This window comes from Chionomys nivalis, chromosome 23, assembly GCF_950005125.1.
Source record: "Chionomys nivalis chromosome 23, mChiNiv1.1, whole genome shotgun sequence".
NCBI lineage: Eukaryota > Metazoa > Chordata > Mammalia > Rodentia > Cricetidae > Chionomys > Chionomys nivalis.
In genome coordinates, this window is record NC_080108.1 from 31,913,212 (window position 1) to 31,937,531 (window position 24,320).

Below are 24,320 nucleotides of genomic sequence, written 5' to 3' on the forward strand. Positions count from 1 at the left end.
AATCTCTCAGCATGCAAATAAATCAAAACAGTGTAAACAACGTGAAGGTCCCAATCCCAGAGCAGGCTGATGTAAAGAGAGATTTTAATTGGACTTTATCAGAAAGTTCTCTCATATTTAAAAAGAAATTATGGTAGTAAGATATGATTGCTGAGAATATCCAGATCTGAAAAGCAACTGGATATGGTGGCTGGAGTGTGAGGTGACTCTAGCATGTAGAATTGATACACCATCAAGGGAGTATGATATATTCAGAGGCAACAAAGAGAAAAGGAATGACTCTCACAGTATGGGAAATCATCAGGCCTTCCTGCCTAAATTGGGAAAGGAACAGGAATCCAAAAGCCCTCCAAATTTTGCAGTCAGGGTGGGCACGAGTCCTGCCACCTCCTCTTCCCCTCACCCCATTGTAGTTATTTCCAATTCATCATAGAGGATCATTGAGATTCTCTGTAATGAATTCACTGCTTCCACCTCTTTATGAGTCCTTCTTTCAGGCATGTAAGAGCAAATAACTTCAAATCATTGGACACTCTAGGCTTTTCGAGGCAGAATATGGAAGCAAAAAGCTGGACAGTTTTCACATCCAGAAAGTTGCTCTTCTCTCAAAATTTAGGAGATCAAAGCCCGCCTGCACTGTAACTGTCTTCCTTTCAAATGCAAGAGTGCTAGCCATGTTCTGGAAGCATCACGGTCGTCAAGACCACCACTTATCTGGACCTCAGAGGGGTTATGTTTGAGTCAATCAGCGTCCTCAGAAACCTGTTGTCATCATCGATCCAGAGAAGGCAGCTTTGAACACATGAGCATCCGCAGTGACACTGGAAAGCAGTGATAGATAGACTCTTTGGCTTGGAAGAGGAAGATCAGCATTGTGCAGCAGGCTTCTTTCTCACGATCTCAACTGAGGTAAAGCATCAAGGAGATCACAAAGGCGTTTTCTCCTATACTTTATAGAGCATTTGTCATCAACAAATATCAACACTCTATTGTGCCGCAGTAACAGAAAACAAAGATGAACACATCAAGAATTTTGATGACTTGAATTTGATCTTGACAACTAGCTTCATGGACAAAAAGAAAAAAGGTATAAAATAAAATGCAACCAAAAATACAGGGGTGTGCTTAATATGTTTCAAAGGGCAAAAATGTTCCTGGATTTCTTGATTATCTATTCAAGATGGAAGTTTTGGATAGTTTTCTATTCCTCCTACTTCAGTGTGTCATCGTCATCATCACCATCACCATCATCATGATCATCAACATTGTTTATGCCATATACTCCACCCTTTCTAGCCGCCAATTATTTCCTCAGTTTACCTCTATGGACTTTGCAGTCATTCCTGCAAGTGTCCAGGTTGCTTTCATGGTGAAATTCTTAGCCTAACATCCTCAACCTCATGGCTTTCCCTGTGTTATTATCGGGAGAGGAAAGCCAGCGGAACCAACAATAAGAGGCAACTATCACCAATGTATTCAAATTCAATTTTATGTTTGTGGTGGATTTATGTGTCTTTGTGTGTCTCTTTGACAAACTTGCTCTTTTATTTCATAGATATTAACAAAGGTTCAGTTCAAATTATATATTAGGTAAATATTATATAGGAATTGACCCTGATACTTTCTCTGAGCTTTTGAATCCAGATTTGTTCCATACAGTCCTATTTTTCAGATTTGAGATTAAATGCTCTTTGGAAAACTTATATAATCAACCTCCCATTTGGACAAGCACTCCATGTAAACAGACATAAGAAGATACACCAATGACCTGGAAATCTGACAAAATATTTGTGAAACTCAGAGGGGTACGTTTCTAAATTCACTTAAGTTAATTTTCAGAGTACCGCAACACTTGTCTTGCTTCTCAGTGTGCTAGAAGGCTCCATTCAAGGGTGGGTTCTGTTGCACTTCTCCGGAAGAGGAATGCCCCAAAAAAGGTAGAAAGAAGTGTTTTGTGAATGGAGGTCAGGTGGAAAAACTCTTGGATCATGGGGTGCATGAAAATTGAGCATCTTAAATTTATCATACATCAGAAAGATTGAATATGATGGTGGTTTTAACAGACATTTTTGAATAACCTTCACACACCTGAGGTCACTCAATTGTAATTTTTCTTTAATTTTTCACTAGGTGGAGAATGGAATTCCCCTCTATGAGATCTAGTATATCAAAGGACTTAAGAGTGATAGACTTGAGGACATGGGCAGGAACAAAAATATAATGATCAAGAGACTATCATCTTAGAACTTATACTCTGTGAAATCATGCAGTCCAAGATGTGGAGCTTTAGAATCCACAGACATAGCAATTATGAAGGAGTCAAGAGATAGAGAATCAGCACTTACCTTTTCTGCATGAAGAATAAGAAGACCTCCAGGATTCTATCCTGTAAGAGTAGAGAAATAAAAGTTATTAGGGATGCTAAGTTTCCTACACAACACTGTCTGCCTTGATAGCCACATTATGCAGACTACCTAGCATACGCACGCTTGCCAACCAACCTTTACCTGTTTCTTCCTTCCTCTATTTTGGCTTGTTTTACAATGACTCCTTTCCTTCCTGATTGCTTCAACTAAAGCTGCCAGGCTCTCTTCTTTATACAATAACCCAAGTGAAGACAATTGTTTACCCTTGGATATACTACTGGCAGATATAGAATAGGATGAGGAGGTCATATCACATATTTCTCAGATTCATTTGTCATGACATCTTCTATTCCATATCTCATAGTACACTGTTTCTGTGTTAAAAATAATGAGGCCTCACAGTATCTCTGATGTTGCTTTCATATCTTAAGAAAACATGGCTGAGAAAACAGTTTCCTAGAGTTGTATCATCTTCTGGTTCATCATGTGAAAATGTTACTCACCCTAGCACAACAACAGAATTATGGAATGAAAATGAAAGAGAGACATCCATCAAAATGCCGACAACGTCTGGATCTTGGGCAACTCCACTTAATCCCAAGACAGGTAAGATCTTTGAGTATGTAATGTAGGCAATACTTATTCCTCTCGAGTGTAGGAAGTGGCAACATGAACTAAACTGGTGGAATGCAATCATAAATTCTCTTCCGAAATTCTGTTCTGGAATGGTGTATGTCATTTCAAGAGCAGGAGGTGTTTTCCCTTCGAATCACCTTCCCATGTACAATGTTGGTGACCATACCCTTTCTCTGGATCTTTAGGGAAACCTAAGGATTTTCTTTCATCATGTCTCTGTGTTATATGCAACTTATCTCTGAATCATTTTTTTGTTAGATGGGAATTGGTTGCTCTGAGCAGTGCTTGCCTTCACCCCTGCTACACGTGTCTGCTGCATTATTTATTCTCCTCGTGAACATGCTCCCCATTTTTTCCCCAGCTGACTGGTTTGGAGGACTGCATGGAAGTGAAATGCTTGATGGTCATTGGAATTGTATCTATGAGCTAACTATACGTCTTGTGAATCTCTCAGCATGCAAATAAATCAAAACAGTGTAAACAACGTGAAGGTCCCAATCCCAGAGCAGGCTGATGTAAAGAGAGATTTTAATTGGACTTTATCAGAAAGTTCTCTCATATTTAAAAAGAAATTATGGTAGTAAGATATGATTGCTGAGAATATCCAGATCTGAAAAGCAACTGGATATGGTGGCTGGAGTGTGAGGTGACTCTAGCATGTAGAATTGATACACCATCAAGGGAGTATGATATATTCAGAGGCAACAAAGAGAAAAGGAATGACTCTCACAGTATGGGAAATCATCAGGCCTTCCTGCCTAAATTGGGAAAGGAACAGGAATCCAAAAGCCCTCCAAATTTTGCAGTCAGGGTGGGCACGAGTCCTGCCACCTCCTCTTCCCCTCACCCCATTGTAGTTATTTCCAATTCATCATAGAGGATCATTGAGATTCTCTGTAATGAATTCACTGCTTCCACCTCTTTATGAGTCCTTCTTTCAGGCATGTAAGAGCAAATAACTTCAAATCATTGGACACTCTAGGCTTTTCGAGGCAGAATATGGAAGCAAAAAGCTGGACAGTTTTCACATCCAGAAAGTTGCTCTTCTCTCAAAATTTAGGAGATCAAAGCCCGCCTGCACTGTAACTGTCTTCCTTTCAAATGCAAGAGTGCTAGCCATGTTCTGGAAGCATCACGGTCGTCAAGACCACCACTTATCTGGACCTCAGAGGGGTTATGTTTGAGTCAATCAGCGTCCTCAGAAACCTGTTGTCATCATCGATCCAGAGAAGGCAGCTTTGAACACATGAGCATCCGCAGTGACACTGGAAAGCAGTGATAGATAGACTCTTTGGCTTGGAAGAGGAAGATCAGCATTGTGCAGCAGGCTTCTTTCTCACGATCTCAACTGAGGTAAAGCATCAAGGAGATCACAAAGGCGTTTTCTCCTATACTTTATAGAGCATTTGTCATCAACAAATATCAACACTCTATTGTGCCGCAGTAACAGAAAACAAAGATGAACACATCAAGAATTTTGATGACTTGAATTTGATCTTGACAACTAGCTTCATGGACAAAAAGAAAAAAGGTATAAAATAAAATGCAACCAAAAATACAGGGGTGTGCTTAATATGTTTCAAAGGGCAAAAATGTTCCTGGATTTCTTGATTATCTATTCAAGATGGAAGTTTTGGATAGTTTCCTATTCCTCCTACTTCAGTGTGTCATCGTCATCATCACCATCACCATCATCATGATCATCAACATTGTTTATGCCATATACTCCACCCTTTCTAGCCGCCAATTATTTCCTCAGTTTACCTCTATGGACTTTGCAGTCATTCCTGCAAGTGTCCAGGTTGCTTTCATGGTGAAATTCTTAGCCTAACATCCTCAACCTCATGGCTTTCCCTGTGTTATTATCGGGAGAGGAAAGCCAGCGGAACCAACAATAAGAGGCAACTATCACCAATGTATTCAAATTCAATTTTATGTTTGTGGTGGATTTATGTGTCTTTGTGTGTCTCTTTGACAAACTTGCTCTTTTATTTCATAGATATTAACAAAGGTTCAGTTCAAATTATATATTAGGTAAATATTATATAGGAATTGACCCTGATACTTTCTCTGAGCTTTTGAATCCAGATTTGTTCCATACAGTCCTATTTTTCAGATTTGAGATTAAATGCTCTTTGGAAAACTTATATAATCAACCTCCCATTTGGACAAGCACTCCATGTAAACAGACATAAGAAGATACACCAATGACCTGGAAATCTGACAAAATATTTGTGAAACTCAGAGGGGTACGTTTCTAAATTCACTTAAGTTAATTTTCAGAGTACCGCAACACTTGTCTTGCTTCTCAGTGTGCTAGAAGGCTCCATTCAAGGGTGGGTTCTGTTGCACTTCTCCGGAAGAGGAATGCCCCAAAAAAGGTAGAAAGAAGTGTTTTGTGAATGGAGGTCAGGTGGAAAAACTCTTGGATCATGGGGTGCATGAAAATTGAGCATCTTAAATTTATCATACATCAGAAAGATTGAATATGATGGTGGTTTTAACAGACATTTTTGAATAACCTTCACACACCTGAGGTCACTCAATTGTAATTTTTCTTTAATTTTTCACTAGGTGGAGAATGGAATTCCCCTCTATGAGATCTAGTATATCAAAGGACTTAAGAGTGATAGACTTGAGGACATGGGCAGGAACAAAAATATAATGATCAAGAGACTATCATCTTAGAACTTATACTCTGTGAAATCATGCAGTCCAAGATGTGGAGCTTTAGAATCCACAGACATAGCAATTATGAAGGAGTCAAGAGATAGAGAATCAGCACTTACCTTTTCTGCATGAAGAATAAGAAGACCTCCAGGATTCTATCCTGTAAGAGTAGAGAAATAAAAGTTATTAGGGATGCTAAGTTTCCTACACAACACTGTCTGCCTTGATAGCCACATTATGCAGACTACCTAGCATACGCACGCTTGCCAACCAACCTTTACCTGTTTCTTCCTTCCTCTATTTTGGCTTGTTTTACAATGACTCCTTTCCTTCCTGATTGCTTCAACTAAAGCTGCCAGGCTCTCTTCTTTATACAATAACCCAAGTGAAGACAATTGTTTACCCTTGGATATACTACTGGCAGATATAGAATAGGATGAGGAGGTCATATCACATATTTCTCAGATTCATTTGTCATGACATCTTCTATTCCATATCTCATAGTACACTGTTTCTGTGTTAAAAATAATGAGGCCTCACAGTATCTCTGATGTTGCTTTCATATCTTAAGAAAACATGGCTGAGAAAACAGTTTCCTAGAGTTGTATCATCTTCTGGTTCATCATGTGAAAATGTTACTCACCCTAGCACAACAACAGAATTATGGAATGAAAATGAAAGAGAGACATCCATCAAAATGCCGACAACGTCTGGATCTTGGGCAACTCCACTTAATCCCAAGACAGGTAAGATCTTTGAGTATGTAATGTAGGCAATACTTATTCCTCTCGAGTGTAGGAAGTGGCAACATGAACTAAACTGGTGGAATGCAATCATAAATTCTCTTCCGAAATTCTGTTCTGGAATGGTGTATGTCATTTCAAGAGCAGGAGGTGTTTTCCCTTCGAATCACCTTCCCATGTACAATGTTGGTGACCATACCCTTTCTCTGGATCTTTAGGGAAACCTAAGGATTTTCTTTCATCATGTCTCTGTGTTATATGCAACTTATCTCTGAATCATTTTTTTGTTAGATGGGAATTGGTTGCTCTGAGCAGTGCTTGCCTTCACCCCTGCTACACGTGTCTGCTGCATTATTTATTCTCCTCGTGAACATGCTCCCCATTTTTTCCCCAGCTGACTGGTTTGGAGGACTGCATGGAAGTGAAATGCTTGATGGTCATTGGAATTGTATCTATGAGCTAACTATACGTCTTGTGAATCTCTCAGCATGCAAATAAATCAAAATAGTGTAAACAACGTGAAGGTCCCAATCCCAGATCAGGCTGATGAAAAGAGAGATTTTAATTGGACTTTATCAGAAAGTTCTCTCATATTTAAAAAGAAATTATGGTAGTAAGATATGATTGCTGAGAATATCCAGATCTGAAAAGCAACTGGATATGGTGGCTGGAGTGTGAGGTGACTCTAGCATGTAGAATTGATACACCATCAAGGGAGTATGATATATTCAGAGGCAACAAAGAGAAAAGGAATGACTCTCACAGTATGGGAAATCATCAGGCCTTCCTGCCTAAATTGGGAAAGGAACAGGAATCCAAAAGCCCTCCAAATTTTGCAGTCAGGGTGGGCACGAGTCCTGCCACCTCCTCTTCCCCTCACCCCATTGTAGTTATTTCCAATTCATCATAGAGGATCATTGAGATTCTCTGTAATGAATTCACTGCTTCCACCTCTTTATGAGTCCTTCTTTCAGGCATGTAAGAGCAAATAACTTCAAATCATTGGACACTCTAGGCTTTTCGAGGCAGAATATGGAAGCAGAAAGCTGGACAGTTTTCACATCCAGAAAGTTGCTCTTCTCTCAAAATTTAGGAGATCAAAGCCCGCCTGCACTGTAACTGTCTTCCTTTCAAATGCAAGAGTGCTAGCCATGTTCTGGAAGCATCACGGTCGTCAAGACCACCACTTATCTGGACCTCAGAGGGGTTATGTTTGAGTCAATCAGCGTCCTCAGAAACCTGTTGTCATCATCGATCCAGAGAAGGCAGCTTTGAACACATGAGCATCCGCAGTGACACTGGAAAGCAGTGATAGATAGACTCTTTGGCTTGGAAGAGGAAGATCAGCATTGTGCAGCAGGCTTCTTTCTCACGATCTCAACTGAGGTAAAGCATCAAGGAGATCACAAAGGCGTTTTCTCCTATACTTTATAGCGCATTTGTCATCAACAAATATCAACACTCTATTGTGCCGCAGTAACAGAAAACAAAGATGAACACATCAAGAATTTTGATGACTTGAATTTGATCTTGACAACTAGCTTCATGGACAAAAAGAAAAAAAGTATAAAATAAAATGCAACCAAAAATACAGGGGTGTGCTTAATATGTTTCAAAGGGCAAAAATGTTCCTGGATTTCTTGATTATCTATTCAAGATGGAAGTTTTGGATAGTTTCCAATTCCTCCTACTTCAGTGTGTCATCGTCATCATCACCATCACCATGATCATGATCATCAACATTGTTTATGCCATATACTCCACCCTTTCTAGCAGCCAATTATTTCCTCAGTTTACCTCTATGGACTTTGCAGTCAGTCCTGCAAGTGTCCAGGTTGCTGTCATGGTGAAATTCTTAGCCTAACATCCTCAACCTCATGGCTTTCCCTGTGTTATTATCGGGAGAGGAAAGCCAGCGGAACCAACAATAAGAGGCAACTATCACCAATGTATTCAAATTCAATTTTATGTTTGTGGTGGATTTATGTGTCTTTGTGTGTCTCTTTGACAAACTTGCTCTTTTATTTCATAGATATTAACAAAGGTTCAGTTCAAATTATATATTAGGTAAATATTATATAGGAATTGACCCTGATACTTTCTCTGAGCTTTTGAATCCAGATTTGTTCCATACAGTCCTATTTTTCAGATTTGAGATTAAATGCTCTTTGGAAAACTTATATAATCAACCTCCCATTTGGACAAGCACTCCATGAAAACAGACATAAGAAGATACACCAATGACCTGGAAATCTGACAAAATATTTGTGAAACTCAGAGGGGTACGTTTCTAAATTCACTTAAGTTAATTTTCAGAGTACCGCAACACTTGTCTTGCTTCTCAGTGTGCTAGAAGGCTCCATTCAAGGGTGGGTTCTGTTGCACTTCTCCGGAAGAAGAATGCCCCAAAACAGGTAGAAAGAAGTGTTTTGTGAATGGAGGTCAGGTGGAAAAACTCATGGATCATGGGGTGCATGAAAATTGAGCATCTTAAATTTATCATACATCAGAAAGATTGAATATGATGGTGGTTTTAACAGACATTTTTGAATAACCTTCACACACCTGAGGTCACTCAATTGTAATTTTTCTTTAATTTTTCACTAGGTGGAGAATGGAATTCCCCTCTATGAGATCTAGTATATCAAAGGACTTAAGAGTGATAGACTTGAGGACATGGGCAGGAACAAAAATATAATGATCAAGAGACTATCATCTTAGAACTTATACTCTGTGAAATCATGCAGTCCAAGATGTGGAGCTTTAGAATCCACAGACATAGCAATTATGAAAGAGTCAAGAGATAGAGAATCAGCACTTACCTTTTCTGCATGAAGAATAAGAAGACCTCCAGGATTCTATCCTGTAAGAGTAGAGAAATAAAAGTTATTAGGGATGCTAAGTTTCCTACACAACACTGTCTGCCTTGATAGCCACATTATGCAGACTACCTAGCATACGCACGCTTGCCAACCAACCTTTACCTGTTTCTTCCTTCCTCTATTTTGGCTTGTTTTACAATGACTCCTTTCCTTCCTGATTGCTTCAACTAAAGCTGCCAGGCTCTCTTCTTTATACAATAACCCAAGTGAAGACAATTGTTTACCCTTGGATATACTACTGGCAGATATAGAATAGGATGAGGAGGTCATATCACATATTTCTCAGATTCATTTGTCATGACATCTTCTATTCCATATCTCATAGTACACTGTTTCTGTGTTAAAAATAATGAGGCCTCACAGTATCTCTGATGTTGCTTTCATATCTTAAGAAAACATGGCTGAGAAAACAGTTTCCTAGAGTTGTATCATCTTCTGGTTCATCATGTGAAAATGTTACTCACCCTAGCACAACAACAGAATTATGGAATGAAAATGAAAGAGAGACATCCATCAAAATGCCGACAACGTCTGGATCTTGGGCAACTCCACTTAATCCCAAGACAGGTAAGATCTTTGAGTATGTAATGTAGGCAATACTTATTCCTCTCGAGTGTAGGAAGTGGCAACATGAACTAAACTGGTGGAATGCAATCATAAATTCTCTTCCGAAATTCTGTTCTGGAATGGTGTATGTCATTTCAAGAGCAGGAGGTGTTTTCCCTTCGAATCACCTTCCCATGTACAATGTTGGTGACCATACCCTTTCTCTGGATCTTTAGGGAAACCTAAGGATTTTCTTTCATCATGTCTCTGTGTTATATGCAACTTATCTCTGAATCATTTTTTTGTTAGATGGGAATTGGTTGCTCTGAGCAGTGCTTGCCTTCACCCCTGCTACACGTGTCTGCTGCATTATTTATTCTCCTCGTGAACATGCTCCCCATTTTTTCCCCAGCTGACTGGTTTGGAGGACTGCATGGAAGTGAAATGCTTGATGGTCATTGGAATTGTATCTATGAGCTAACTATACGTCTTGTGAATCTTGAGCCAACTACACTTCTTGTGAATCTCTCAGCATGCAAATAAATCAAAACAGTGTAAACAACGTGAAGGTCCCAATCCCAGAGCAGGCTGATGAAAAGAGAGATTTTAATTGGACTTTATCAGAAAGTTCTCTCATATTTAAAAAGAAATTATGGTAGTAAGATATGATTGCTGAGAATATCCAGATCTGAAAAGCAACTGGATATGGTGGCTGGAGTGTGAGGTGACTCTAGCATGTAGAATTGATACACCATCAAGGGAGTATGATATATTCAGAGGCAACAAAGAGAAAAGGAATGACTCTCACAGTATGGGAAATCATCAGGCCTTCCTGCCTAAATTGGGAAAGGAACAGGAATCCAAAAGCCCTCCAAATTTTGCAGTCAGGGTGGGCACGAGTCCTGCCACCTCCTCTTCCCCTCACCCCATTGTAGTTATTTCCAATTCATCATAGAGGATCATTGAGATTCTCTGTAATGAATTCACTGCTTCCACCTCTTTATGAGTCCTTCTTTCAGGCATGTAAGAGCAAATAACTTCAAATCATTGGACACTCTAGGCTTTTCGAGGCAGAATATGGAAGCAAAAAGCTGGACAGTTTTCACATCCAGAAAGTTGCTCTTCTCTCAAAATTTAGGAGATCAAAGCCCGCCTGCACTGTAACTGTCTTCCTTTCAAATGCAAGAGTGCTAGCCATGTTCTGGAAGCATCACGGTCGTCAAGACCACCACTTATCTGGACCTCAGAGGGGTTATGTTTGAGTCAATCAGCGTCCTCAGAAACCTGTTGTCATCATCGATCCAGAGAAGGCAGCTTTGAACACATGAGCATCCGCAGTGACACTGGAAAGCAGTGATAGATAGACTCTTTGGCTTGGAAGAGGAAGATCAGCATTGTGCAGCAGGCTTCTTTCTCACGATCTCAACTGAGGTAAAGCATCAAGGAGATCACAAAGGCGTTTTCTCCTATACTTTATAGAGCATTTGTCATCAACAAATATCAACACTCTATTGTGCCGCAGTAACAGAAAACAAAGATGAACACATCAAGTATTTTGATGACTTGAATTTGATCTTGACAACTAGCTTCATGGACAAAAAGAAAAAAGGTATAAAATAAAATGCAACCAAAAATACAGGGGTGTGCTTAATATGTTTCAAAGGGCAAAAATGTTCCTGGATTTCTTGATTATCTATTCAAGATGGAAGTTTTGGATAGTTTTCTATTCCTCCTACTCCAGTGTGTCATCGTCATCATCACCATCACCATCATCATGATCATCAACATTGTTTATGCCATATACTCCACCCTTTCTAGCAGCCAATTATTTCCTCAGTTTACCTCTATGGACTTTGCAGTCATTCCTGCAAGTGTCCAGGTTGCTTTCATGGTGAAATTCTTAGCCTAACATCCTCAACCTCATGGCTTTCCCTGTGTTATTATCGGGAGAGGAAAGCCAGCGGAACCAACAATAAGAGGCAACTATCACCAATGTATTCAAATTCAATTTTATGTTTGTGGTGGATTTATGTGTCTTTGTGTGTCTCTTTGACAAACTTGCTCTTTTATTTCATAGATATTAACAAAGGTTCAGTTCAAATTATATATTAGGTAAATATTATATAGGAATTGACCCTGATACTTTCTCTGAGCTTTTGAATCCAGATTTGTTCCATACAGTCCTATTTTTCAGATTTGAGATTAAATGCTCTTTGGAAAACTTATATAATCAACCTCCCATTTGGACAAGCACTCCATGAAAACAGACATAAGAAGATACACCAATGACCTGGAAATCTGACAAAATATTTGTGAAACTCAGAGGGGTACGTTTCTAAATTCACTTAAGTTAATTTTCAGAGTACCGCAACACTTGTCTTGCTCCTCAGTGTGCTAGAAGGCTCCATTCAAGGGTGGGTTCTGTTGCACTTCTCCGGAAGAGGAATGCCCCAAAAAAGGTAGAAAGAAGTGTTTTGTGAATGGAGGTCAGGTGGAAAAACTCTTGGATCATGGGGTGCATGAAAATTGAGCATCTTAAATTTATCATACATCAGAAAGATTGAATATGATGGTGGTTTTAACAGACATTTTTGAATAACCTTCACACACCTGAGGTCACTCAATTGTAATTTTTCTTTAATTTTTCACTAGGTGGAGAATGGAATTCCCCTCTATGAGATCTAGTATATCAAAGGACTTAAGAGTGATAGACTTGAGGACATGGGCAGGAACAAAAATATAATGATCAAGAGACTATCATCTTAGAACTTATACTCTGTGAAATCATGCAGTCCAAGATGTGGAGCTTTAGAATCCACAGACATAGCAATTATGAAGGAGTCAAGAGATAGAGAATCAGCACTTACCTTTTCTGCATGAAGAATAAGAAGACCTCCAGGATTCTATCCTGTAAGAGTAGAGAAATAAAAGTTATTAGGGATGCTAAGTTTCCTACACAACACTGTCTGCCTTGATAGCCACATTATGCAGACTACCTAGCATACGCACGCTTGCCAACCAACCTTTACCTGTTTCTTCCTTCCTCTATTTTGGCTTGTTTTACAATGACTCCTTTCCTTCCTGATTGCTTCAACTAAAGCTGCCAGGCTCTCTTCTTTATACAATAACCCAAGTGAAGACAATTGTTTACCCTTGGATATACTACTGGCAGATATAGAATAGGATGAGGAGGTCATATCACATATTTCTCAGATTCATTTGTCATGACATCTTCTATTCCATATCTCATAGTACACTGTTTCTGTGTTAAAAATAATGAGGCCTCACAGTATCTCTGATGTTTCTTTCATATCTTAAGAAAACATGGCTGAGAAAACAGTTTCCTAGAGTTGTATCATCTTCTGGTTCATCATGTGAAAATGTTACTCACCCTAGCACAACAACAGAATTATGGAATGAAAATGAAAGAGAGACATCCATCAAAATGCCGACAACGTCTGGATCTTGGGCAACTCCACTTAATCCCAAGACAGGTAAGATCTTTGAGTATGTAATGTAGGCAATACTTATTCCTCTCGAGTGTAGGAAGTGGCAACATGAACTAAACTGGTGGAATGCAATCATAAATTCTCTTCCGAAATTCTGTTCTGGAATGGTGTATGTCATTTCAAGAGCAGGAGGTGTTTTCCCTTCGAATCACCTTCCCATGTACAATGTTGGTGACCATACCCTTTCTCTGGATCTTTAGGGAAACCTAAGGATTTTCTTTCATCATGTCTCTGTGTTATATGCAACTAATCTCTGAATCATTTTTTTGTTAGATGGGAATTGGTTGCTCTGAGCAGTGCTTGCCTTCACCCCTGCTACACGTGTCTGCTGCATTATTTATTCTCCTCGTGAACATGCTCCCCATTTTTTCCCCAGCTGACTGGTTTGGAGGACTGCATGGAAGTGAAATGCTTGATGGTCATTGGAATTGTATCTATGAGCTAACTATACGTCTTGTGAATCTCTCAGCATGCAAATAAATCAAAATAGTGTAAACAACGTGAAGGTCCCAATCCCAGATCAGGCTGATGAAAAGAGAGATTTTAATTGGACTTTATCAGAAAGTTCTCTCATATTTAAAAAGAAATTATGGTAGTAAGATATGATTGCTGAGAATATCCAGATCTGAAAAGCAACTGGATATGGTGGCTGGAGTGTGAGGTGACTCTAGCATGTAGAATTGATACACCATCAAGGGAGTATGATATATTCAGAGGCAACAAAGAGAAAAGGAATGACTCTCACAGTATGGGAAATCATCAGGCCTTCCTGCCTAAATTGGGAAAGGAACAGGAATCCAAAAGCCCTCCAAATTTTGCAGTCAGGGTGGGCACGAGTCCTGCCACCTCCTCTTCCCCTCACCCCATTGTAGTTATTTCCAATTCATCATAGAGGATCATTGAGATTCTCTGTAATGAATTCACTGCTTCCACCTCTTTATGAGTCCTTCTTTCAGGCATGTAAGAGCAAATAACTTCAAATCATTGGACACTCTAGGCTTTTCGAGGCAGAATATGGAAGCAGAAAGCTGGACAGTTTTCACATCCAGAAAGTTGCTCTTCTCTCAAAATTTAGGAGATCAAAGCCCGCCTGCACTGTAACTGTCTTCCTTTCAAATGCAAGAGTGCTAGCCATGTTCTGGAAGCATCACGGTCGTCAAGACCACCACTTATCTGGACCTCAGAGGGGTTATGTTTGAGTCAATCAGCGTCCTCAGAAACCTGTTGTCATCATCGATCCAGAGAAGGCAGCTTTGAACACATGAGCATCCGCAGTGACACTGGAAAGCAGTGATAGATAGACTCTTTGGCTTGGAAGAGGAAGATCAGCATTGTGCAGCAGGCTTCTTTCTCACGATCTCAACTGAGGTAAAGCATCAAGGAGATCACAAAGGCGTTTTCTCCTATACTTTATAGCGCATTTGTCATCAACAAATATCAACACTCTATTGTGCCGCAGTAACAGAAAACAAAGATGAACACATCAAGAATTTTGATGACTTGAATTTGATCTTGACAACTAGCTTCATGGACAAAAAGAAAAAAAGTATAAAATAAAATGCAACCAAAAATACAGGGGTGTGCTTAATATGTTTCAAAGGGCAAAAATGTTCCTGGATTTCTTGATTATCTATTCAAGATGGAAGTTTTGGATAGTTTCCAATTCCTCCTACTTCAGTGTGTCATCGTCATCATCACCATCACCATGATCATGATCATCAACATTGTTTATGCCATATACTCCACCCTTTCTAGCAGCCAATTATTTCCTCAGTTTACCTCTATGGACTTTGCAGTCAGTCCTGCAAGTGTCCAGGTTGCTGTCATGGTGAAATTCTTAGCCTAACATCCTCAACCTCATGGCTTTCCCTGTGTTATTATCGGGAGAGGAAAGCCAGCGGAACCAACAATAAGAGGCAACTATCACCAATGTATTCAAATTCAATTTTATGTTTGTGGTGGATTTATGTGTCTTTGTGTGTCTCTTTGACAAACTTGCTCTTTTATTTCATAGATATTAACAAAGGTTCAGTTCAAATTATATATTAGGTAAATATTATATAGGAATTGACCCTGATACTTTCTCTGAGCTTTTGAATCCAGATTTGTTCCATACAGTCCTATTTTTCAGATTTGAGATTAAATGCTCTTTGGAAAACTTATATAATCAACCTCCCATTTGGACAAGCACTCCATGAAAACAGACATAATAAGATACACCAATGACCTGGAAATCTGACAAAATATTTGTGAAACTCAGAGGGGTACGTTTCTAAATTCACTTAAGTTAATTTTCAGAGTACCGCAACACTTGTCTTGCTTCTCAGTGTGCTAGAAGGCTCCATTCAAGGGTGGGTTCTGTTGCACTTCTCCGGAAGAGGAATGCCCCAAAAAAGGTAGAAAGAAGTGTTTTGTGAATGGAGGTCAGGTGGAAAAACTCTTGGATCATGGGGTGCATGAAAATTGAGCATCTTAAATTTATCATACATCAGAAAGATTGAATATGATGGTGGTTTTAACAGACATTTTTGAATAACCTTCACACACCTGAGGTCACTCAATTGTAATTTTTCTTTAATTTTTCACTAGGTGGAGAATGGAATTCCCCTCTATGAGATCTAGTATATCAAAGGACTTAAGAGTGATAGACTTGAGGACATGGGCAGGAACAAAAATATAATGATCAAGAGACTATCATCTTAGAACTTATACTCTGTGAAATCATGCAGTCCAAGATGTGGAGCTTTAGAATCCACAGACATAGCAATTATGAAGGAGTCAAGAGATAGAGAATCAGCACTTACCTTTTCTGCATGAAGAATAAGAAGACCTCCAGGATTCTATCCTGTAAGAGTAGAGAAATAAAAGTTATTAGGGATGCTAAGTTTCCTACACAACACTGTCTGCCTTGATAGCCACATTATGCAGACTACCTAGCATACGCACGCTTGCCAACCAACCTTTACCTGTTTCTTCCTTCCTCTATTTTGGCTTGTTTTACAATGACTCCTTTCCTTCCTGATTGCTTCAACTAAAGCTGCCAGGCTCTCTTCTTTATACAATAACCCAAGTGAAGACAATTGTTTACCCTTGGATATACTACTGGCAGATATAGAATAGGATGAGGAGGTCATATCACATATTTCTCAGATTCATTTGTCATGACATCTTCTATTCCATATCTCATAGTACACTGTTTCTGTGTTAAAAATAATGAGGCCTCACAGTATCTCTGATGTTGCTTTCATATCTTAAGAAAACATGGCTGAGAAAACAGTTTCCTAGAGTTGTATCATCTTCTGGTTCATCATGTGAAAATGTTACTCACCCTAGCACAACAACAGAATTATGGAATGAAAATGAAAGAGAGACATCCATCAAAATGCCGACAACGTCTGGATCTTGGGCAACTCCACTTAATCCCAAGACAGGTAAGATCTTTGAGTATGTAATGTAGGCAATACTTATTCCTCTCGAGTGTAGGAAGTGGCAACATGAACTAAACTGGTGGAATGCAATCATAAATTCTCTTCCGAAATTCTGTTCTGGAATGGTGTATGTCATTTCAAGAGCAGGAGGTGTTTTCCCTTCGAATCACCTTCCCATGTACAATGTTGGTGACCATACCCTTTCTCTGGATCTTTAGGGAAACCTAAGGATTTTCTTTCATCATGTCTCTGTGTTATATGCAACTTATCTCTGAATCATTTTTTTGTTAGATGGGAATTGGTTGCTCTGAGCAGTGCTTGCCTTCACCCCTGCTACACGTGTCTGCTGCATTATTTATTCTCCTCGTGAACATGCTCCCCATTTTTTCCCCAGCTGACTGGTTTGGAGGACTGCATGGAAGTGAAATGCTTGATGGTCATTGGAATTGTATCTATGAGCTAACTATACGTCTTGTGAATCTCTCAGCATGCAAATAAATCAAAATAGTGTAAACAACGTGAAGGTCCCAATCCCAGATCAGGCTGATGAAAAGAGAGATTTTAATTGGACTTTATCAGAAAGTTCTCTCATATTTAAAAAGAAATTATGGTAGTAAGATATGATTGCTGAGAATATCCAGATCTGAAAAGCAACTGGATATGGTGGCTGGAGTGTGAGGTGACTCTAGCATGTAGAATTGATACACCATCAAGGGAGTATGATATATTCAGAGGCAACAAAGTGAAAAGGAATGACTCTCACAGTATGGGAAATCATCAGGCCTTCCTGCCTAAATTGGGAAAGGAACAGGAATCCAAAAGCCCTCCAAATTTTGCAGTCAGGGTGGGCACGAGTCCTGCCACCTCCTCTTCCCCTCACCCCATTGTAGTTATTTCCAATTCATCATAGAGGATCATTGAGATTCTCTGTAATGAATTCACTGCTTCCACCTCTTTATGAGTCCTTCTTTCAGGCATGTAAGAGCAAATAACTTCAAATCATTGGACACTCTAGGCTTTTCGAGGCAGAATATGGAAGCAGAAAGCTGGACAGTTTTCACATCCAGAAAGTTGCTCTTCTCTCAAAATTTAGGAGATCAAAGCCAGCCTGCACTGTAACTGTCTTCCTTTCAAATGCAAGAGTGCTAGCCATGTTCTGGAAGCATCACGGTCGTCAAGACCACCACTTATCTGGACCTCAGAGGGGTTATGTTTGAGTCATTCAGCGTCCTCAGAAACCTGTTGTCATCATCGATCCAGAGAAGGCAGCTTTGAACACATGAGCATCCGCAGTGACACTGGAAAGCAGTGATAGATAGACTCTTTGGCTTGGAAGAGGAAGATCAGCATTGTGCAGCAGGCTTCTTTCTCACAATCTCAACTGAGGTAAAGCATCAAGGAGATCACAAAGGCGTTTTCTCCTATACTTTATAGCGCATTTGTCATCAACAAATATCAACACTCTATTGTGCCGCAGTAACAGAAAACAAAGATGAACACATCAAGAATTTTGATGACTTGAATTTGATCTTGACAACTAGCTTCATGGACAAAAAGAAAAAAAGTATAAAATAAAATGCAACCAAAAATACAGGGGTGTGCTTAATATGTTTCAAAGGGCAAAAATGTTCCTGGATTTCTTGATTATCTATTCAAGATGGAAGTTTTGGATAGTTTCCAATTCCTCCTACTTCAGTGTGTCATCGTCATCATCACCATCACCATGATCATGATCATCAACATTGTTTATGCCATATACTCCACCCTTTCTAGCAGCCAATTATTTCCTCAGTTTACCTCTATGGACTTTGCAGTCAGTCCTGCAAGTGTCCAGGTTGCTGTCATGGTGAAATTCTTAGCCTAACATCCTCAACCTCATGGCTTTCCCTGTGTTATTATCGGGAGAGGAAAGCCAGCGGAACCAACAATAAGAGGCAACTATCACCAATGTATTCAAATTCAATTTTATGTTTGTGGTGGATTTATGTGTCTTTGTGTGTCTCTTTGACAAACTTGCTCTTTTATTTCATAGATATTAACAAAGGTTCAGTTCAAATTATATATTAGGTAAATATTATATAGGAATTGACCCTGATACTTTCTCTGAGCTTTTGAATCCAGATTTGTTCCATACAGTCCTATTTTTCAGATTTGAGATTAAATGCTCTTTGGAAAACTTATATAATCAACCTCCCATTTGGACAAGCACTCCATGAAAACAGACATAATAAGATACACCAATGACCTGGAAATCTGACAAAATATTTGTGAAACTCAGAGGGGTACGTTTCTAAATTCACTTAAGTTAATTTTCAGAGTACCGCAACACTTGTCTTGCTTCTCAGTGTGCTAGAAGGCTCCATTCAAGGGTGGGTTCTGTTGCACTTCTCCGGAAGAGGAATGCCCCAAAAAAGGTAGAAAGAAGTGTTTTGTGAATGGAGGTCAGGTGGAAAAACTCTTGGATCATGGGGTGCATGAAAATTGAGCATCTTAAATTTATCATACATCAGAAAGATTGAATATGATGGTGGTTTTAACAGACATTTTTGAATAACCTTCACACACCTGAGGTCACTCAATTGTAATTTTTCTTTAATTTTTCACTAGGTGGAGAATGGAATTCCCCTCTATGAGATCTAGTATATCAAAGGACTTAAGAGTGATAGACTTGAGGACATGGGCAGGAACAAAAATATAATGATCAAGAGACTATCATCTTAGAACTTATACTCTGTGAAATCATGCAGTCCAAGATGTGGAGCTTTAGAATCCACAGACATAGCAATTATGAAGGAGTCAAGAGATAGAGAATCAGCACTTACCTTTTCTGCATGAAGAATAAGAAGACCTCCAGGATTCTATCCTGTAAGAGTAGAGAAATAAAAGTTATTAGGGATGCTAAGTTTCCTACACAACACTGTCTGCCTTGATAGCCACATTATGCAGACTACCTAGCATACGCACGCTTGCCAACCAACCTTTACCTGTTTCTTCCTTCCTCTATTTTGGCTTGTTTTACAATGACTCCTTTCCTTCCTGATTGCTTCAACTAAAGCTGCCAGGCTCTCTTCTTTATACAATAACCCAAGTGAAGACAATTGTTTACCCTTGGATATACTACTGGCAGATATAGAATAGGATGAGGAGGTCATATCACATATTTCTCAGATTCATTTGTCATGACATCTTCTATTCCATATCTCATAGTACACTGTTTCTGTGTTAAAAATAATGAGGCCTCACAGCATCTCTGATGTTGCTTTCATATCTTAAGAAAACATGGCTGAGAAAACAGTTTCCTAGAGTTGTATCATCTTCTGGTTCATCATGTGAAAATGTTACTCACCCTAGCACAACAACAGAATTATGGAATGAAAATGAAAGAGAGACATCCATCAAAATGCCGACAACGTCTGGATCTTGGGCAACTCCACTTAATCCCAAGACAGGTAAGATCTTTGAGTATGTAATGTAGGCAATACTTATTCCTCTCGAGTGTAGGAAGTGGCAACATGAACTAAACTGGTGGAATGCAATCATAAATTCTCTTCCGAAATTCTGTTCTGGAATGGTGTATGTCATTTCAAGAGCAGGAGGTGTTTTCCCTTCGAATCACCTTCCCATGTACAATGTTGGTGACCATACCCTTTCTCTGGATCTTTAGGGAAACCTAAGGATTTTCTTTCATCATGTCTCTGTGTTATATGCAACTTATCTCTGAATCATTTTTTTGTTAGATGGGAATTGGTTGCTCTGAGCAGTGCTTGCCTTCACCCCTGCTACACGTGTCTGCTGCATTATTTATTCTCCTCGTGAACATGCTCCCCATTTTTTCCCCAGCTGACTGGTTTGGAGGACTGCATGGAAGTGAAATGCTTGATGGTCATTGGAATTGTATCTATGAGCTAACTATACGTCTTGTGAATCTTGAGCCAACTACACTTCTTGTGAATCTCTCAGCATGCAAATAAATGAAAACAGTGTAAACAACGTGAAGGTCCCAATCCCAGAGCAGGCTGATGAAAAGAGAGATTTTAATTGGACTTTATCAGAAAGTTCTCTCATATTTAAAAAGAAATTATGGTAGTAAGATATGATTGCTGAGAATATCCAGATCTGAAAAGCAACTGGATATGGTGGCTGGAGTGTGAGGTGACTCTAGCATGTAGAATTGATACACCATCAAGGGAGTATGATATATTCAGAGGCAACAAAGAGAAAAGGAATGACTCTCACAGTATGGGAAATCATCAGGCCTTCCTGCCTAAATTGGGAAAGGAAGAGGAATCCAAAAGCCCTCCAAATTTTGCAGTCAGGGTGGGCACGAGTCCTGCCACCTCCTCTTCCCCTCACCCCATTGTAGTTATTTCCAATTCATCATAGAGGATCATTGAGATTCTCTGTAATGAATTCACTGCTTCCACCTCTTTATGAGTCCTTCTTTCAGGCATGTAAGAGCAAATAACTTCAAATCAATGGACACTCTAGGCTTTTCGAGGCAGAATATGGAAGCAGAAAGCTGGACAGTTTTCACATCCAGAAAGTTGCTCTTCTCTCAAAATTTAGGAGATCAAAGCCCGTCTGCACTGTAACTGTCTTCCTTTCAAATGCAAGAGTGCTAGCCATGTTCTGGAAGCATCACGGTCGTCAAGACCACCACTTATCTGGACCTCAGAGGGGTTATGTTTGAGTCAATCAGCGTCCTCAGAAACCTGTTGTCATCATCGATCCAGAGAAGGCAGCTTTGAACACATGAGCATCCGCAGTGACACTGGAAAGCAGTGATAGATAGACTCTTTGGCTTGGAAGAGGAAGATCAGCATTGTGCAGCAGGCTTCTTTCTCACAATCTCAACTGAGGTAAAGCATCAAGGAGATCACAAAGGCGTTTTCTCCTATACTTTATAGCGCATTTGTCATCAACAAATATCAACACTCTATTGTGCCGCAGTAACAGAAAACAAAGATGAACACATCAAGAATTTTGATGACTTGAATTTGATCTTGACAACTAGCTTCATGGACAAAAAGAAAAAAAGTATAAAATAAAATGCAACCAAAAATACAGGGGTGTGCTTAATATGTTTCAAAGGGCAAAAATGTTCCTGGATTTCTTGATTATCTATTCAAGATGGAAGTTTTGGATAGTTTCCAATTCCTCCTACTTCAGTGTGTCATCGTCATCATCACCATCACCATGATCATGATCATCAACATTGTTTATGCCATATACTCCACCCTTTCTAGCAGCCAATTATTTCCTCAGTTTACCTCTATGGACTTTGCAGTCAGTCCTGCAAGTGTCCAGGTTGCTGTCATGGTGAAATTCTTAGCCTAACATCCTCAACCTCATGGCTTTCCCTGTGTTATTATCGGGAGAGGAAAGCCAGCGGAACCAACAATAAGAGGCAACTATCACCAATGTATTCAAATTCAATTTTATGTTTGTGGTGGATTTATGTGTCTTTGTGTGTCTCTTTGACAAACTTGCTCTTTTATTTCATAGATATTAACAAAGGTTCAGTTCAAATTATATATTAGGTAAATATTATATAGGAATTGACCCTGATACTTTCTCTGAGCTTTTGAATCCAGATTTGTTCCATACAGTCCTATTTTTCAGATTTGAGATTAAATGCTCTTTGGAAAACTTATATAATCAACCTCCCATTTGGACAAGCACTCCATGAAAACAGACATAATAAGATACACCAATGACCTGGAAATCTGACAAAATATTTGTGAAACTCAGAGGGGTACGTTTCTAAATTCACTTAAGTTAATTTTCAGAGTACCGCAACACTTGTCTTGCTTCTCAGTGTGCTAGAAGGCTCCATTCAAGGGTGGGTTCTGTTGCACTTCTCCGGAAGAGGAATGCCCCAAAAAAGGTAGAAAGAAGTGTTTTGTGAATGGAGGTCAGGTGGAAAAACTCTTGGATCATGGGGTGCATGAAAATTGAGCATCTTAAATTTATCATACATCAGAAAGATTGAATATGATGGTGGTTTTAACAGACATTTTTGAATAACCTTCACACACCTGAGGTCACTCAATTGTAATTTTTCTTTAATTTTTCACTAGGTGGAGAATGGAATTCCCCTCTATGAGATCTAGTATATCAAAGGACTTAAGAGTGATAGACTTGAGGACATGGGCAGGAACAAAAATATAATGATCAAGAGACTATCATCTTAGAACTTATACTCTGTGAAATCATGCAGTCCAAGATGTGGAGCTTTAGAATCCACAGACATAGCAATTATGAAGGAGTCAAGAGATAGAGAATCAGCACTTACCTTTTCTGCATGAAGAATAAGAAGACCTCCAGGATTCTATCCTGTAAGAGTAGAGAAATAAAAGTTATTAGGGATGCTAAGTTTCCTACACAACACTGTCTGCCTTGATAGCCACATTATGCAGACTACCTAGCATACGCACGCTTGCCAACCAACCTTTACCTGTTTCTTCCTTCCTCTATTTTGGCTTGTTTTACAATGACTCCTTTCCTTCCTGATTGCTTCAACTAAAGCTGCCAGGCTCTCTTCTTTATACAATAACCCAAGTGAAGACAATTGTTTACCCTTGGATATACTACTGGCAGATATAGAATAGGATGAGGAGGTCATATCACATATTTCTCAGATTCATTTGTCATGACATCTTCTATTCCATATCTCATAGTACACTGTTTCTGTGTTAAAAATAATGAGGCCTCACAGCATCTCTGATGTTGCTTTCATATCTTAAGAAAACATGGCTGAGAAAACAGTTTCCTAGAGTTGTATCATCTTCTGGTTCATCATGTGAAAATGTTACTCACCCTAGCACAACAACAGAATTATGGAATGAAAATGAAAGAGAGACATCCATCAAAATGCCGACAACGTCTGGATCTTGGGCAACTCCACTTAATCCCAAGACAGGTAAGATCTTTGAGTATGTAATGTAGGCAATACTTATTCCTCTCGAGTGTAGGAAGTGGCAACATGAACTAAACTGGTGGAATGCAATCATAAATTCTCTTCCGAAATTCTGTTCTGGAATGGTGTATGTCATTTCAAGAGCAGGAGGTGTTTTCCCTTCGAATCACCTTCCCATGTACAATGTTGGTGACCATACCCTTTCTCTGGATCTTTAGGGAAACCTAAGGATTTTCTTTCATCATGTCTCTGTGTTATATGCAACTTATCTCTGAATCATTTTTTTGTTAGATGGGAATTGGTTGCTCTGAGCAGTGCTTGCCTTCACCCCTGCTACACGTGTCTGCTGCATTATTTATTCTCCTCGTGAACATGCTCCCCATTTTTTCCCCAGCTGACTGGTTTGGAGGACTGCATGGAAGTGAAATGCTTGATGGTCATTGGAATTGTATCTATGAGCTAACTATACGTCTTGTGAATCTTGAGCCAACTACACTTCTTGTGAATCTCTCAGCATGCAAATAAATGAAAACAGTGTAAACAACGTGAAGGTCCCAATCCCAGAGCAGGCTGATGAAAAGAGAGATTTTAATTGGACTTTATCAGAAAGTTCTCTCATAT

General features: G+C 39.3%; 7 non-coding genes across 7 annotated transcripts; all 7 read right to left on the reverse strand.

Annotated features, from left to right (window-relative positions):
• Positions 1–716: 716 nt before the first annotated feature.
• LOC130865658 (small nucleolar RNA SNORD109A) lies at positions 717–781 on the reverse strand. Its single transcript, XR_009056208.1, has one exon. It is a non-coding gene; the product is annotated as a small nucleolar RNA SNORD109A (small nucleolar RNA).
• A 3,381-nt stretch (positions 782–4,162) lies between these two features.
• On the reverse strand, positions 4,163–4,227 carry LOC130865659 (small nucleolar RNA SNORD109A). The gene has a single exon (XR_009056209.1). It is a non-coding gene; the product is annotated as a small nucleolar RNA SNORD109A (small nucleolar RNA).
• Positions 4,228–7,608: 3,381 nt separating this feature from the next.
• On the reverse strand, positions 7,609–7,673 carry LOC130865660 (small nucleolar RNA SNORD109A). The gene has a single exon (XR_009056210.1). It is a non-coding gene; the product is annotated as a small nucleolar RNA SNORD109A (small nucleolar RNA).
• Positions 7,674–11,081: 3,408 nt separating this feature from the next.
• On the reverse strand, positions 11,082–11,146 carry LOC130865662 (small nucleolar RNA SNORD109A). The gene has a single exon (XR_009056211.1). It is a non-coding gene; the product is annotated as a small nucleolar RNA SNORD109A (small nucleolar RNA).
• A 3,381-nt stretch (positions 11,147–14,527) lies between these two features.
• On the reverse strand, positions 14,528–14,592 carry LOC130865663 (small nucleolar RNA SNORD109A). Its single transcript, XR_009056212.1, has one exon. It is a non-coding gene; the product is annotated as a small nucleolar RNA SNORD109A (small nucleolar RNA).
• A 3,381-nt stretch (positions 14,593–17,973) lies between these two features.
• LOC130865633 (small nucleolar RNA SNORD109A) lies at positions 17,974–18,038 on the reverse strand. Its single transcript, XR_009056184.1, has one exon. It is a non-coding gene; the product is annotated as a small nucleolar RNA SNORD109A (small nucleolar RNA).
• Positions 18,039–21,446: 3,408 nt separating this feature from the next.
• LOC130865664 (small nucleolar RNA SNORD109A) lies at positions 21,447–21,511 on the reverse strand. Its single transcript, XR_009056213.1, has one exon. It is a non-coding gene; the product is annotated as a small nucleolar RNA SNORD109A (small nucleolar RNA).
• Between the last annotated feature and the right edge of the window lie 2,809 nt (positions 21,512–24,320).